The sequence below is a fragment of the Pristiophorus japonicus genome, assembly GCF_044704955.1.
Source record: "Pristiophorus japonicus isolate sPriJap1 chromosome 24 unlocalized genomic scaffold, sPriJap1.hap1 SUPER_24_unloc_1, whole genome shotgun sequence".
Lineage (NCBI taxonomy): Eukaryota > Metazoa > Chordata > Chondrichthyes > Pristiophoridae > Pristiophorus > Pristiophorus japonicus.
Window position 1 is genome coordinate 1561003 of NW_027250648.1, and position 17094 is coordinate 1578096.

The 17094-nt window shown below is 47.4% G+C and overlaps 2 pseudogenes; both read right to left on the reverse strand.

Annotated features, from left to right (window-relative positions):
* Positions 1-8210: 8210 nt before the first annotated feature.
* LOC139241207 (U2 spliceosomal RNA) lies at positions 8211-8381 on the reverse strand (annotated as a pseudogene).
* A 159-nt stretch (positions 8382-8540) lies between these two features.
* On the reverse strand, positions 8541-8668 carry LOC139241208 (U2 spliceosomal RNA; annotated as a pseudogene).
* Positions 8669-17094: the final 8426 nt, after the last annotated feature.

The window sequence follows — 17094 nt, forward strand, 5'->3', positions numbered from 1 at the left end:
TGTATACAAAGAGTTTACAAGTACAGCCCGAGGGGGGTTTGTACAGATTCCTGCCCCCCGGGTTTACCGTGGCAGAAGGGCTTTAAACTGTGGCCCTTCCCCACCGTGCCTTTGCGGCAACTGCACCAATTTTAAGTGCGTCCCTCAGCACGTAGTCCTGGATCTTGGATTGCGCCAGACTGCAACACGCAGACGTGGACATCTCCTTGCTCTGGTGCGTCTTTCATCGAGTTGATGGCCCTCCAGCAGCAGGTGATGTCAGTCTCGGTGTGTGTCCCTGGGAACAGCCCGTAGAGCACAGAGTCCTGTGTTACGGAGCTGCTCGGGATGAACCTCGACAGCAACAACTGCATCTCTTTCCAGACCTGCCTTGTAAAGGCGCAGTCCCAAAGGAGGTGGGTGACAGTCTCGTCCGCCCCGCAGCCGGCCCGGGGGCACCGTGCCGTGTCTCTGAAACCCCGGCTGTGCATGAACGCTCTGACGGGTAGGGCCCTCCTCACCGCCAAACAAGCTACGTCTTGGTGCTTGTGTGTAAGCTCTGGGGATGAGACGTTCTGCCAAACGAGTTCGACAGTCTGCTCAGGGAACCACCCGACAGGGTCCACCCTCTCCTTCTTTCGTAGGGCATCCAGGACCTTACGTGCTGACCACTGTTTTATGGCTTTGTGATCAAAGGGTTTTTTTGTGAAAAACTTTTCCACGAAGGACAGGTGGACAGGCATGGTCCAGCTGGTGGGGGCGTTTCGCGGCAGCGTGGCCAGACCCATCCTTCGCAACACCGGGGACAGGTAGAACCTCAGCACGTAGTGACACTTGGTGTTTGCGTACTGGGGGTCTGTGCACAGCTTGATGCAGCCGCACACAAAGGTGGCCATCAGGATGAGGGCCACGTTCGGAACATCCTTTCCTCCACTGTCCAGAGATTTGTACATTGTGTCTCTGCGGACACGGTCCATTTTGGACCTCCAGACAAAGTGGAAGACGGCCCGGGTGACTGCCGCGGCACAGGAGTGTGAGATGGGCCAGACCTGTGCCACGTGCAGCAACCCCGAGAGCACCTCACTCCTGATGACCAGGTTCTTTCCTGCCATGGAGAGGAAGCGCAGCTTCCACCATCCCAGTTTTTGCTTCACTTTGGCGATACACTCTTCCCAGTTTTTGGCACACGCCCCGTCCGCTCCGAACCATATTCCCAACACCTTCAGGTAATCTGGCTTAACGGTGAAGGGAATAAAGGATCGGTCGGCCCAGTGGCCAAAGAGCATGGCCTCGCTCTTGCTGCGATTGACCTTTGGTCCCGAGGCCAGATCAAACTGGTCACAGATTGTGAGCAATCTGCGGACCGACTGCGGATCCGAGCAAAAGATGGTGACGTCGTCCATATACAGGGAGGTCTTGACCTGAGCGCCTCCGCTGCCTGGGATCGTCACCCCTCTAATGCCCACATCCTTCCTAATGGACTCAGCAAAGGGCTCGATATAGCACACAAACAAGACAGAGGAGAGGGGACAGCCTTGCCTGATTCCAGACCTGGTCGGAAAGCTTTCAGTTTCCCACCCGTTGATTAGAACTGTGCTACTGGTGTCTGTGTAGAGCAGTTGGATCCAATTGCGGATACTATAAAGTCCTGTCCCTGCAGTACAGACTCACACGAGGCACATGCTGAAGTCAAGATCACTCAGGACCTGCACCTCTATTACAGCTCTCAAATGGCACACTTGCCTGAGACCTGTCTATATATACCTGTGTGGAACAGGTATATCCAGTGTCTCCTGCAAGTGCACCCCTGGTGGTAAGGTAAGCTTGTGGTTACAGGTCATATCTGGTTACAGTCATGTATAGCATGGTGAGATACAGTTATGTACAGTAGTGTGAGATACATGACAGATACCCTCCCCAAACCCCATCTTGGAGAGCACATCCATCAGGTACGTGTGCGATATCCTGTCAAAGACCTTCTCCTGGTCTAAGCTGATTAAGCAGGTGTCCACCCTCCTGTCCCGCACGTAGGCGATCGTATCCCTGAGTAGCGCCAGGCTATCAGAGATCTTCCTGCCGGGGACAGCGCAGGTCTGGTCCGGGTGAATCACCAGCTCCAGAGCAGACTTGACCCTGTTGGCCATGACCTTTGACAGGATCTTGTAGTCCACATTGAGCAGCGAAATGGGTCGCCAGTTTTTGATTTCCGCCCTCTCCCCCTTCTGCTTGTAGATGAGGGTGATGATGCCTTTCCTCATCGATTCTGGCATACTGACAGCCAGAAGCATACCCCCGTACATTTCCAGCAGGTCTGGGCCTATCCAGTCCCACAGAGCCGAGTACAACTCGATCGGTAAGCCGTCGCTTCCGGGAGTTTTACTCGTCTCGAAGGACAGCATGGCCTTTGTCATATCGTCCAGAGTAAGCAGGTGGTCCAGACTCTCCCGCTCGCTGTCGTCTAAGACCTCTGAGATAGATGACAGGAAAGACTGGGCGGCTGCGCGGTCTGTGGGCTTGACGTCGTACAGCCTGGCATAGAAGGATTTGCTGATCCTCTGCATGTCGGGCTGTGAAGATGTCACAGAACCATCTTCTTCCTTTAGGCTGCTGATCACAGAGCTCCCTCTGTGTACCTTTTGGAAGAAGAAACGCGAACACGTCTCATCCTGCTCGACGGAGCGGACTCTGGAGCGGAAGATGATTTTGGAGGACTCTGAGGCAAAGAGTGAGGCTTGCTGGCCCTTCACCTCTTGGAGTTCCTCCGCGACATCGACCCCCATCGACTGCAGCAGGAGCAGGTTTTGCATGCTCTCCTGGAGTTGGGATAATTCCCTCTGTCTCCCTCTCGCCTCCTGAACACCTTTGAGGATGAAGAACCTCTTGATGTTTGTCTTGATTGTTTCCCACCAGTACATCGGGGAATCACAGAGGGGTTTTACGGTTCTCCAACCTTTGTAATCCCTCTTGAGTTCCTCAACGTTTTCCGGGGTCAACAGTTTCATGTTGAGCTTCCATATCCCCCTGCCAACTTTCTGGTTTTCCTGTGGGCGACAGTCGGCCAGTAGGAGGCAGTGGTCAGAGAAGAACACCGGCGTGACGTCGGTGGATCTGACCTTGAGCGTGTGGGACACAAACAGGAAGTCTATCTTTCTTCATAAGGCAACTCCTTCATCTCAGGAATCAACTTAGTGAACCTTCTCTGAACTGCCTCCAATGCAAGTATATCCCTCCTTAAATACGGAGATCAAAACTGTACACAGTACTCCAGGTGTGGTCCCATCAACGCCCAGTATATTGTAGCAAGACTTCTCTACTTTTATATTCCATCACCCTTGCAATAAAGGCCAACATTCCATGTGTCTTCCTAATTGCTTGCTGTATCTGCATACTTTTTGTGTTCACTGTACAAGGACCCCCAGATCTCTGTACTACGGCATTTTGTAGTCTCTCTAGATTTAAATAATCATTTGCTTTTTTTTCGTCCTACCTAAGTGGACAACCTCATATTTTCCCACAGTATACTCCATCTGCCAAAATTTTGCCCACTCTCTTAACCTATCTATATCCCTTTGAAGATGTTTTGTGTCCTCTTCACATCTAGCTTTCCCACCAATCTTTATATCATCAGCAAATTTGGCGATAATACACTCGGTCCCTTCATCCAAGTCATTAATATAGATTGTAAATAGTTGAGGACCCAGCACTGATCCCTGCGGCACCCCACTAGTTACAGTTTGCCAACCTGAAGATAACCCATTTATTTCTACTCTCTGTTTTCTGTTAGTTAGCCAATCCTCTCTCTATGTATTTTAACCCCAACCCCGTGAGCTCTTATCTTGAGCTTTTATGTGGCACCTTATTGAATGACTTTTGGAACTCCAAATGCACTACATCTACTGTTCCCTCTTATCCACCCTGCTCGTTACATCCATAAAGAACTCTAGCAAATTTGTCAAAACAATTTTTCATAAAACCATGCTGACTTTCTTGATTTTATTACAATTTTCTAAATGTCCTACTACTACTTCCTTAATAATGGACTCCAACATTTTCCCAATGATAGCCCAACTGCTCTATAGTTTCCTGCTTTCTGTCTCCCTCCTTTCTTGAGTAGGGGCATTACCTTAGCAGTTTTCCAATCTGCTGGGACCTCTCCAGAATCCAGGGAATTTTGGTAGATTACAACCAATGCATCCACTATCTCTGCAGCCACTTCTTTTAAGACCCTAGGATGCAGGCCATCAGGTCCAGGGGATTTGTCCACCTTTAGTCCCATTAGTTTGCCAGATACTTTTTCTCTAGTGATAGTGATTGTTTTAAGTTCCCCCCACCATCCAATAGTCCCTTGAATATCTATTAATATTGGGAAGCTTATAGTGTCTTCTACCATGAAGACCGACACAAAATATTTGTTCAAAGTCGCTGCCATTTCCCTGTTTGCCATTATTAATTCTCCAGTCTCATCCTCTGATGAACCAACATTTACTTTAGCGACTCTCTTCCTTTTTATACACCCGTAGATGCTCTTACTGTCTGTTTTGATATTTTTTGCTAGTTTACTCTCATAATCTATCTTCTTTCTATTATTTTTTTAGTCAGCCTTTGCTGGTTTCTAAAAAATCTCCCAATCCTCTGACCTACCATTAATCTTCACAACATTGTATGCCTTTGTTTTCAATTTGATACCATCCTTTACTTCCTTCTCTTAAGTCTTTCTTTTTCATTGGAATATATCTTTGCTGAGAGTTATGAAATATATCCCTAAATGTCTGCCACTGCTTTTCCACTGCCTTTCTCTTTAATCTATTTCCCCAGTCCACGTTAGCCTTCATTTAAGTTCAGCACACTAGTTTCAGACCCAAGTTTCTCACCCTAAAACTGACTTTGAAATTCTACAATGCTATGATCACTCTTCCCAAGATGGTACACCAGTGCAACACGTGCTCACAATTGAGCAATGCACCAAGGGAGGCTCCATTGAGTCTATGGTCATGGCCCTCCAAACCGTGGTCCAGGATCCACGTAGATTTTGCTGGCCCCTTTCTCAGAAAGATGTTTTTAGTTGTAGTGGACGTTTACTCTAAATGGATTGAATGCGTAATCATGTCATTTAGCACATCCACTGCCACCATTGGAAGCCCCCGGGCCATGTTCGGCACCCATGGCTTGCCCGATGTCCTTGTCACCAACTCGGAATTCAACGAGTTTATGACCCGCAATGGCATCAAGCATGTCAGGTCTGCCCCGTTTAAGCCCACATCCAACGATCAAGCGGAATGGGCAGTCCAAACTATCAAACAGAGCTTGAAATGTGTAATGGAAGGCTCCTTGCAGACCCGCTTATCCCGGGTTCTGCTCAGTTACTGGATGCGACCCCACAATGAAGAGAGCACTCAAAGCCAGGCTCTCTCTAGTCCACCCGGATCTAAATGATCATGTGGAAACCCGGCATCACCGGCAAAACATGTACCACGATCGTGCGGCTGTATCGCGTGACATTGATGTTAACGACCCTGTGTTTGTCCTGAATTACGGTCATGGTCCTCAATAGGTCGCTGGCACTGTCTTGGCCAAGGAGGGGAATAGAGTGTTTACAGTCAAACTATTGAATGGATAAACGCGCAGAAAGCATTTGAATCAGACCAAACTGCGGTTCACCGACAACCAGGAACAACCTGAAGAGGACATCACCATCATCGATCCACCAACACACACCCAACCAGCAATCGACCTCACTGTTAATCAAGAGGATGAACCCACCGTTCCCAACAGTCCTGTCAGACCAGCCGCTCCGCAGTGCAGCAATGGTCCGACCAACTCACCCATGCCAGAGTTTGAACTCAGACGATCAACCAGGGAGCGTAAGGCCCCGGATCGCCTCAACTTGTAAATAATGTGTATCAAAGACTTTGGGGGAGGGGGGGTGGGGGAGTGATGTTATGTATGTAAACATTGTAACTGTGTAAGACTTGCCAACAGAGGGTGCAACTGTTGGAGGGCAAGGGTCACCTGCACACCTCATGCAAGGGAGTATAAAAGGTTGTCTGCCATGCTGTTTGGGCACTCTGGAGTTGTATTAAAGAGACTAATGTCACATCAGTTTTAGCTCACAGTATGCAGTCTTGTGGAGTTCTTCCATACTTAACAGATCCAATATCACCCATGTTACACTATTCCCCAGAGTTACAATTAGCCCCATAGTCTTTTGAAACATTCCACTTTCTGTTCCAATTTTATTGATCTAGATAGGAGTTCGTTTTACCAAATGTTAATAAAATTATGAGCAAATTAGGCTAATGGTTACTTAGTGCCCATCCAGAGAGGGACCATAGTGTGTGGAGTATTCCCTGAGCTCTCCTCTCAATGCGTACGTTTCCAAATCTGCATAAAATATAACTCACAGCCCTGGCTATCCACTCCATGAGGGGGACCAGCCATTTCATGTCTCTTTCACATTAAGTGTTACTGCGATGAGCTGAGGGATGCATCGGGACCCAAGATATCGGCATTTGGGACCAATCTGGATGCCTGTATGAAGCTGCTCAAATCCGGAACGGTCAGTATGAACAGAGGAAAGCTGCCCAGGTATGTTCTGTCCATAAAAAGCAGGACAAATCCAATCCGGCCAATTACCGCCCCATCAGTCTGCTCTCAATCATCAGCAAAGTGATGGAAGGTGTCGTCAACAGTGCTATCAAGCAGCACTCACTCACCAATAACCTGCTCACCGATGCCCAGTTTGGGTTCCGCCAGGACCACTCGGCTCTAGACCTCATTACAGCCTTGGTCCAAATATGGACAAAAGAGCTGAATTCCAGAGGTGAGGTGGGAGTGACTGCCCTTGACATCAAGGCAGCATTTGACTGAGTGTGGCATCAAGGAGCCCTAGTAAAACTGAAGTCAATGGGAATCAGGTGAAAAACTCTCCACTGGCTGGAGTCGTACCTAGTACAAAGGAAGATGGTTGTGGTGGTTGGAGGTCAAACAGCCCCAGGACATCGCTGCAGGAGTTCCTCAGGGCAGTGTCCTAGGCCCAACCATCTTCAGCTGCTTCATCAATGATCTTCCCTCCTTCATAAGGTCAGAAGTGGGGATGTTCGCTGATGATTGCAGTGTTCAGCTCTATTTGCAACTCCTCAGATAATGAAGCAGTCCGTGCCCACATGCAGCAAGACCTGGATGACATTCAGGCTTGGGCTGATAAGTGACAAGTAACATTCGCACCACACAAGTGCCAGGCACCATTGGCCAGAAGCTTAACTGGACCAACAGTACAGCTCACAATTCTGTATACTTGCAGCACGACAGGGCACCCATCTAAATGTCTGTAGAACTACAGGTTACCATTGTATATACCTGTAGCACTACAAGTCATATTTCTACATTCCTGTAGCACTGCAAGTTACCCTTCTGTAAAAGCTGTAATGCAACAGGTCACAACCCTTCTAACTACCTGTAGAACAACAGGGCAACCTTCTGTATAGCTGAAGCACTACAGAACACTCTATTAAAAACTGTAGTACAGGGATTACCTTCTACAATGCCAGAGGTTACCATCTACACACCTGTAGTACCAAAGGTTACCCTTCCCTAAACCTGTAGCATTGCAGGTTACCCTTCAAAATACCTGTAGAACAAGTTACCTTCTACATTCCTGTAGTACAATCGTTCACCCCTCTGAATACCTGTCGGTCAACTTTCTGAAAAACCAGTGCCACTACAGATTAACCATCTACATACCCGCAATGGTACCGATTAACCATCTACATACCCGTAATGGGACCGATTAACCATCTACATACCCGTAATGGGACCGATTAACCATCTACATACCCGCAATGGTACCGATTAACCATCTACATACCTGCAATGGTACCGATTAACCATCTACATACCCGTAATGGTACTGATTAACCATCTACATACCCGCAATGGTACCGATTAACCATCTACATACCAATAGCACCAAAGGTCACCCTTCTGTATTCCTGGAGCACTGCAGGTCACCCTTCCAAATGCTTGTCATTCTACAGGTAACCTTCTACATTCCGATGGCACCATTGGGCACCCTATACCTATACAGGTTAACTTTCTGCATACCGATAGCACTACAGGCTTCTCAGCCTGTACAGGTTTTTTTTTTTTTTGGTGTCAATTCTTGTCAGATCAACTCTAGCGCCAAAGATCACTTTGCGCAATTTACACTTGATCTTAGCCAAAAGGCCGAGAGGGGAAGCTGCACCGTTCCTGGAAACACTGCAATACCAGGTCGGTGCATGGAGTGGACCGGGCAAGACCCTGTTCCAGCTCCCTGTTCCAAAAAACAATTTAATATCAGGTCCCCATAGGGGATATTAAACTGATAAGAACAGATTTTTTTATTTTTTTTTAAAAAAAATTATTTTTTATTTATTTTTTTAAATTATTTTTTAAAAAAATTTATTCGTTGCCAATCTTTCCAATTCTTTGTCAGATCATCTTGTCAGATTACAAACGCCAGAGGTCACCTTGGGCCCATTCAAGGATCACTCTGCGCCAATGCTCTTAGCCAAAAGGCCTAGAGCCACTGCACCGTTCCTGGAAGTACTGCAATACCAGGTTCGTGCCATGGAGGTGGGCGTGTGCCCCCAACTTAAGCTGATAAGAACAGATACTACACTTGATCTTAGCCAAAAGGCCGAGAAGCGATGGGTTGCCCTTCTGTATAACTGTCACACTGCAGATGACCATTTCCTATACCTGTATCACTACAGGTCTACTTTCTGCATGCCTGTTATACTACAGGTGACCTTTCTACATATTTGTAGTACTATAGGTTACCCTTCTATATAACTACAGCAATACAGGTTACCCTTGTATATATATATATATATATAGATAGATAGATATCTGTAGTACAGGTACGACAACTCACCCTTCCACATATCTGTAGCACTACAGCCATAGTACTGGTGGGGAGAGAAGTGAAAAAGCCTCATAGCACTGCTCGGTTAACATGATACTGTTATTTTATTTTTTGATGACTGGTGACTGTCCATTGTGCAGGGAAATTCCAGCCCACTGGTGTTTTAGAAACATAGAAACATAGAAAATAGGTGCAGGAGTAGGCCATTTGACCCTTCTAGCCTGCACCACCAGACTAACTGAAATTGGAGTCAGAGCTACTTCTAAACGTAGTTTATTAGATTGTGTCAAATTCTATGTACAGTTTAACCCTTTGAAGACAGTAACTTAAATTGAGTGCTATTCTTGTGGTGCGGTTACGGCCAATATTAAATGCAGGCATCCTCTGTATTCGTGACTGCACTCAGTGCCTGAAACAAATGGAAATTAAAGACAAGGTTACATAAAGTTACATTGAGTGGACAGAATTGCATCATCTATTGACAAACATCATATTCATACATTCAAATAACAAAGCAACTGCTGGAAATCTGAAACAGAAACACAGAGTGCCTGAAGCACTCCTCATTTGTGGACAGAGAACAGATGCTGACTGACTCGCCCAACATTCTCTGCTTTTTGCTACATGCTCCTTTAATGTCTTGTTATCAAAACAGTAAATGTTGGTGACCCACTGCAAGCCAACCTGGATCTGAAAGGGAGAACTGCCGCTCGGTGTCCATAGGCAGCCCGTGTTCCATTGCTGCTGTTCCTGCCTTTAATAAACTGCAGATGAACAAATGCTGCCACTAGGGAAAAGAAAGAACATAAGAACGTAAGAAATAGGAGCAGGAGTAGGCCATACGGCCCCTCGAGCCTGCTCCGCCATTTAATATGATCATGCCTGATCCGATCATGTACTCAGGTCCACTTCCCTGCCCGCTCCCCATAACCCCTTATCCTCTTATCGGTTAAGAAATTGTCTATTTCTGTCTTAAATCCATTCAATGACCTGGCTTCCACAGCTCTCTGAGGCAGTGAATTCCACAGATGTACTAAATGGGCGGGCCCTTATTCCAGGATTATGCCCCCTAGTTCTAGTCTCCCCAATCAGTGGAAACATCCTCTCTGCATCCACCTTGTCAAGCCCCCTCATAATCTTATACGTTTCGATAAGATCACCTCTCATTCCTCTGAACTCCAATGAGTAGAGGCCCAACCTACTCAACCTTTCCTCATAAGTCAACCCCCTCATCCCCGGAATCAACCGAGTGAACTTTCTCTCAACTGCCTCCAAAGCAAGTATATCCTTTCGTAAATATAGAATCCAAAACTGCATGCAGTATTCCAGGTGTGGCCTCACCAATACCCTGTATAACTGTAGCAAGACTTCCCTGCTTTTATACTCCATCCCCTTTGCAATAAAGGCCAACTTGTATTTATATAGCACTTTCACTACCTCAGGGCACACCAAAGCACTTTATGGCCAATGAAATGCTTCGAAAAACTGTTGTAATGTAAAATCTGCAGCAGCCAATGTGTGCACAGCAAGCCCCCACAAACAGCAGCGTGATAATGACTGGATAATCTGTGTTAGTGACTTTGGGTGAGCAACAATTTTTTGGCCTGGTCACTGGGGAGAACTCCCCTGCTCTTCTTCGAAATAGTGCCATGGGATCTTTTACATCCACCTGAGAGAGCAAACGGGGCCTCGGTTTAACGTCTCGTTCGAAAGACAGCACCTCCGACAGTGTGGCGCTCCCTCAGTACTGCCCCTCCGACAGTGCGGCGCTTCCTCAGTACTGTCCCTCCGACAGTGCGGCGCTCCCTCAGTACTGCCCCTCCGACAGTGCGGCACTTCCTCAGTACTGCCCCTCCGACAGTGCGGCGCTCCCTCAGTACTGCCCCTCCGACAGTGCGGCGCTCCCTCAGTACTGGCCCTCCGACAGTGCGGCGCTCCCTCAGTATTGCCCCTCCGACAGTGCGGCGCTCCCTCAATACTGGCCCTCCGACAGTGCGGCGCTCCCTCAATACTGGCCCTCCGACAGTGCGGCACTCCCTCAGTACTGCCCCTCCGACAATGCGGCACTCCCTCAGTACTGCCCCTCCGACAGTGCGGCGCTCCCTCAGTACTGCCCCTCTGACAGTGCGGCGCTCCCTCAGTACTGCACTGTGCAAAAGTCTCTGGAGTTGGGCTTGGACCCACGGCCTTCTGATTTGTGCACACATCAGCTGTCAACAGATTCTGGGACCACTCACTTTTCCTAAATTTAAAGACACAAGCATTTGCAGAGATTGACCATTTAAAACACCGAAAATGCTTCTGTCAAGGAGTCCAGGGGGTTCTCCTAATCATGACACTTTGGCAGAAAATCCACAGAAAGCCCAGAGAAGCGAAATACACCCTCTCTACATCATTTCTCCAGGGTCACCGTCGATTCTCTGCTGATGTTACAGCTGGTGATCGGGAAAGTCCTCACGGGAATGAATGGGGTCTGTTTGTTAAACACTGAAATAGCTTTTATCATAGTGTGTCTTAAAATTGGTTCTCTGACCAGTTCCAGTGATTTAAAAAAATTGGCAAAAAATCCAGGGGCAAAATGAGGAGAGTGTCTTTTGTGACAAGTGTGTGGGTCTGACCTGGAATGCATTGTCTGAAAGGGAGATGGAAGCAGATTCAAGAATAAATTTCAAAGTGAATACTTCAAAAGGAAAGGTTAGCAGGGCTGTGGGGAAAGAGCAGGTGAGTGGAACTAATGAGATCGCTCTTTCTAAGAGCTGGCACAGGCACGATGGGCTGAACGGCCCCCCTATGCATTCACAATTCCATCAATAAAGTAATTGAGGACACCCAGGAGTGAAAGGATGATATTTCTGCCTTCAATCATTCCCAGGTATTCATTATTCACTCTGTTGTTCAAGGGCAATTAGGGATGGACAATAAATGCAGGGCTTGCCAGCAACACCCACATCCTGTGAACACATTTTAAAAAAAGGTTTAAATAGGGGATGACAAGAATGGCCTCTGAGTTAGAGAGAAAGTTTTTTTTTATTTCAAAATATACTTTATTCATATAAAAATTTGTACAGTACATTCAAAAGCAGTTCAGTACATTTAGCTGCCGTCAGCAATCCCATACACTACATTTGGGTGCTGACGGCAGTTCCGTTCGATACATTTCCTTGCTTTTCAGTTCAAGTATAATTCGATACAATACGGGATACATTGTGGTACATTCAACAAATGACATTACATGTGTCACTATACAGTACACGGAATGGGTGACGGTACATTTACATTTTTCTTTTCAACGTGCATTATGAAACAGACCTTGCATTGTACATGGCACTACATAGGTGTTTACTGATCATGGTGCTCCATGTACACAAAAAAGAAATTACAAGTACAGCCCGAGGGGAGTTTTGTACTGATTCCTGCCCCCGGGTTTACCGTGGCAGAAGGGCTTTAAACTGTGGCCCTTCCCCACCGTGCCTTTGCGGCGACTGCACCAATTTTCAGTGCGTCCCTCAGCACGTAGTCCTGGATCTTGTATTGCGCCAGTCTGCAACACGCAGACGTGGACATCTCCTTGCTCTGGAAGACCAGCAAGTGTTGGCAAGACCAAAGAGCGTCTTTGACCGAGTTGATGGCCCTCCAGCAGCAGGTGATGTCTGTCTCGGTGTGTGTCCCTGGGAACAGCCCGTAGAGCACAGAGTCCTGTGTTACGGAGCTGCTCGGGATGAACCTCGACAGCAACCACTGCATCTCTTTCCAGACCTGCCTTGCAAAGGCGCAATCCTGAAGGAGATGGGTGACAGTCTCGTCCGCCCCGCAGCCAACTCGGGGGCACCGTGCCGTGTTGCTGAGACGTCGGCTGTGCATGAACGCTCTGACGGGTAGGACCCTCCTCACCGCCAACCGAGCTACATCTTGGTGCTTGTGTGAAAGCTCTGGGGATGAGACGTTCTGCCAAACGAGTTCGACAGTCTGCTCAGGGAACCACCCGACAGGGTCCACCCTCTCCTGCTTTCGTAGGGTGTCCAGGACCTTACGTGCTGACCACTGTTTTATGGCTTTGTGGTCAAAGGGTTTCTTTGTGAAAAACTTTTCCACGAAGGACAGGTGGACAGGCATGGTCCAGCTGGTGGGGGCGTTTCGCGGCAGCGTGGCCAGGCCCATCCTTCGCAACACCGGGGACAGGTAGAACCTCAGCACGTAGTGACACTTGGTGTTTGCGTACCGGGGGTCTGTGCACAGCTTGATGTAGCCGCACACAAAGGTGGCCATCAGGATGAGGGCCACGTTCGGAACATCCTTTCCTCCACTGTCCAGAGATTTGTACATTTTGTCTCTGCGGACACGGTCCATTTTGGATCTCCAGACAAAGTGGAAGATGGCTCGGGTGACTGCCGCAGCACAGGAGCGAGAGATGGGCCAGACCTGTGCTACGTGCAGCAACCCCGAGAGCACCTCACTCCTGATGACCAGGTTCTTTCCTGCCATGGAGAGGAAGCGCAGCTTCCACCATCCCAGTTTTTGCTTCACTTTGGCGATACGCTCTTCCCAGTTTTTGGCGCACGCCCCATCCGCTCCGAACCACATTCCCTCAGCGCCCTCCCGGATGCACTTCCTCCACTTAGGGCAGTCTTTGGCCAGGGATTCCCAGGTGTCGGTGGCGATGTTGCACTGTACACGACAGGTAACCAGGTATAAAATGGAGCTCACCATGCTGTACCCTCACTCAGGAGCTGTAATAAATGGACTAAGGTCACCACAGTTCAAGTACAATACCTTATCTCGTGGAGTCATTACTAGAGTGCTCACAGACACAATAGTTTCAAGGGCAACCTCAAAACCTCCTTGATAAAATGCAACATCGCCACTGACACCTGGGAGGAAGTGCATCCGGGAGGGCGCTGAGCACCTCGCGTCTCATCGCCGAGAGCATGCAGAAACCAAGTACAGGCAGCCCACCCACCCTTTCCTTCAACAACTATCTGTCCCACCTGTGACAGGGATTGTGGTTCTCGTATTGCGCACACATAGAAACATAGAAACATAGAAAATAGGTGCAGGAGTAGGCCATTCGGCCCTTCGAGCCTGCACCACCATTCGATAAGATCATGGCTGATCATTCCCTCAGTACCCCTTTCCTGTTTTCTTTCCCTACCTCTTGATCCCTTTAGCCATAAGGGCCATATCTAACTCCCTCTTGACTATATCCAATGAACTGGCATCAACAACTCTCTGCGGCAGAGTATTCCACAGGTTAAAAACTCTCTGAGTGAAGAAGTTTCTCCTCATCTCAGTCCTAAATGGCCTACCTAAGACTGTATCCCCTGGTTCTAGATTTCCCCAACATCGGGAACAATCTACCCACATCTAACCTGTCCCGATCCGTCCCGTCAGAATCTTGTATGTTTCTATGAGATCCTCTCTCATCCTTCTAAACTCCAATGTATAAAGGCCCAGTTGATCCAGTCACTCCTCATATGTTAGTCCTGCCATCCCGGGAATCAGTCTGGTGAATCTTCGCTGCACTCCCTCAATAGCAAGAACGTCCTTCTTCAGATTAGGAGACCAAAACTGTACAAAATATTCCAGGTGAGGCCTCACCAAGGCCCTGTAGAACTGCAGTAAGACCTCCCTGCTCCGATACTCAAATCCCCGAGCTATGAAGGCCAACATACCATTTGCCTTCTTCACCACCTGCTGTACCTGTATGCCAACTTTCAATGACTGATGAACCATGACACCCAGGTCTCGTTGCACCTCCCTTTTTCCTAATCTGCCGCCATTCAGATAATATTCTGCCTTCGTGTTTTTGCCCCCAAAATGGATAACCTCACATTTATCCACATTATACTGCATCTGCCATGCATTTGCCCACTCACCTAACTTGTCCAAGTCACCCTGCAGCCTCTTAGCGTCCTCCTCACAGCTCACACCACCACCCAGTTTAGTGTCATCTGCAAACTTGGAGATATTACACTCAATTCCTTCATCCAAATCATTAATGTATATTGTAAAGAGCTGGGGTCCCAGCACTGAGCCCTGCGGCACTCCACTAGTCACTGCCTGCCATTCTGAAAAGGACCTGTTTATCCCGACTCTCTGCTTCCTGTCTGCCAACCAGTTCTCTATCCACATCAGTATATTACCCCCAATACCATGTGCTTTGATTTTGCACACCAATGGGACCTTGTCAAAATCCTTTTGAAAGTCCAAATACACCACATCCACTGGTTCTGCCTTGTCCACTCTACTAGTTACATCCTCAAAAAATTCCATCAGATTTGTCAAGCATGATTTCCCTTTCATAAATCCACGCTGACTTGGAACGATCCTGTCACTGCTTTCCAAATGCGCTGCTATTTCATCCTTAATAAATGATTCCAACATTTTCCCCACCACTGATGTCAGGCTAACCGTTCTATAATGACCCACTTTCTCTCTCCCTCCCTTTTTATATTGCAGTGTGGGCTGGCCCCGTGCTGTCCCTGGGCCCCTGTCCCCGAACTCAGGCCTCTCCTGGTCCCCGATCACGTCCCTCCACAGTCTCTTACCGCCCCTTCGCCCCGACCTCGTCGCTCCTGCTGTGTCTGCCCACGCGCCAATCACCGACCTGATCCAAAATAAGTGTGCTAAGATAGCTCCAGATGAATTTAAAGAGATTTATGGGTTCTAGTTGATTTAATGCTCAAAATGCCCAACCAATTTCTACAAAGTACCCAGTGAACAAAGCTGAAGAATGCTGAACTATGACGCTAAAGCAAGTGAAAGTGCGTGATGCTGAAAGTGCGTGATGTTCTGCTGAGACCATAGCTTCCGTACTGTGTCCAATTGTGGTCCCCGAGACACAAGGGAGACATTTAAGCCACTGAAATGTGATTTATTGTTGTTACTTTAAACCGGCAGACTGAAATATTCTCCCCCCCTCCCCCTGTTGGACAGCACAGTTCCACACTTGTCCCTCGTCAAAACTAAAAATTATGGTTTAAAAACTAGGATGAAAACACTCTACCTAAATGCACGCAGCATTCGAAATAAAGTAAATGAGTTGACGGCACAAATCATTACAAATGGGTATGATTTGGTGGCCATTACAGAAACATGGTTGCAGGGTGGCCAAGACTGGGAATTAAACATACAGGGGTATCTGACGATTCAGAAAGATAGACAAGAAGGGAAAGAAGGTGGGGGTAGCTCTGTTAATAAAAGATGATATCAGGGCAGTTGTGAGGGATGATATTGGCTCTAATGATCAAAATGTTGAATCATTGTGGGTGGAGATTAGAGATAGTAAGGGGAAAAAGTCACTGGTCGGCATAGTTTATAGGCCCCCAAATAATAACTTCACGGTGGGGCGGGCAATAATCAAGGGAATAATGGAGACATGTGAAAAAAGAACGGCAGTAGTCATGGGGGATTTTAACCTACATATCGATTGGTCAAATCAAATCGCACAGGGTGGCCTGGAGGAGGAATTCATAGAATGTATACGGGATTGTTTCTTAGAACAGTATGTAACAGAACCTACAAGGGAGCAAGCCATCTTAGATCTGGTCCTGTGTAATGAGACAGGAAAAATAAACGATCTCCTAGTAAAAGATCCTTTCGGAATGAGTGATCACAATATGGTTGAATTTGTAATACAGATTGAGGATGAGGAAGTTGTGTCAGAAATGAGCATACTATGCTTAAACAAAGGGGACTACAGTGGGATGAGGGCAGAGTTGGCTAAAGTAGACTGGAAACAAGGACTAAACGGTGGCACAATTGAGGAACAGTGGAGGACTTTTAAGGAGCTCTTTCATAGTGCGCAACAAAAATATATTCCAGTGAAAAAGAAGGGCGGCAAGAGAAGGGATAACCAGCCGTGGATAACCAAGGAAATAAAGGAAAGTATCAAATCAAAGACCAATGCGTATAAGGTGGCCAAGTTTAGTGGGAAACTAGAGGATTGGGAAAATTTTAAGCAACAGCAAAGAATGATTAAAAAAGCAATAAAGAAAGGGAAGATAGATTACGAAGGTAAACTTGCGCAAAACATAAAAACAGATCGTAAAAGCTTTTACAGATATATAAAATGGAAAAGAGTGACTATAGTAAATGTTGGTCCCTTAGAAGATGAAAAGGGAGATTTAATAATGGGAAATGTGGAAATGGCTGAGACCGTAAACAATTATTTTGCTTCCGTCTTCACAGTGGAAGACACAAAAACCACGCCA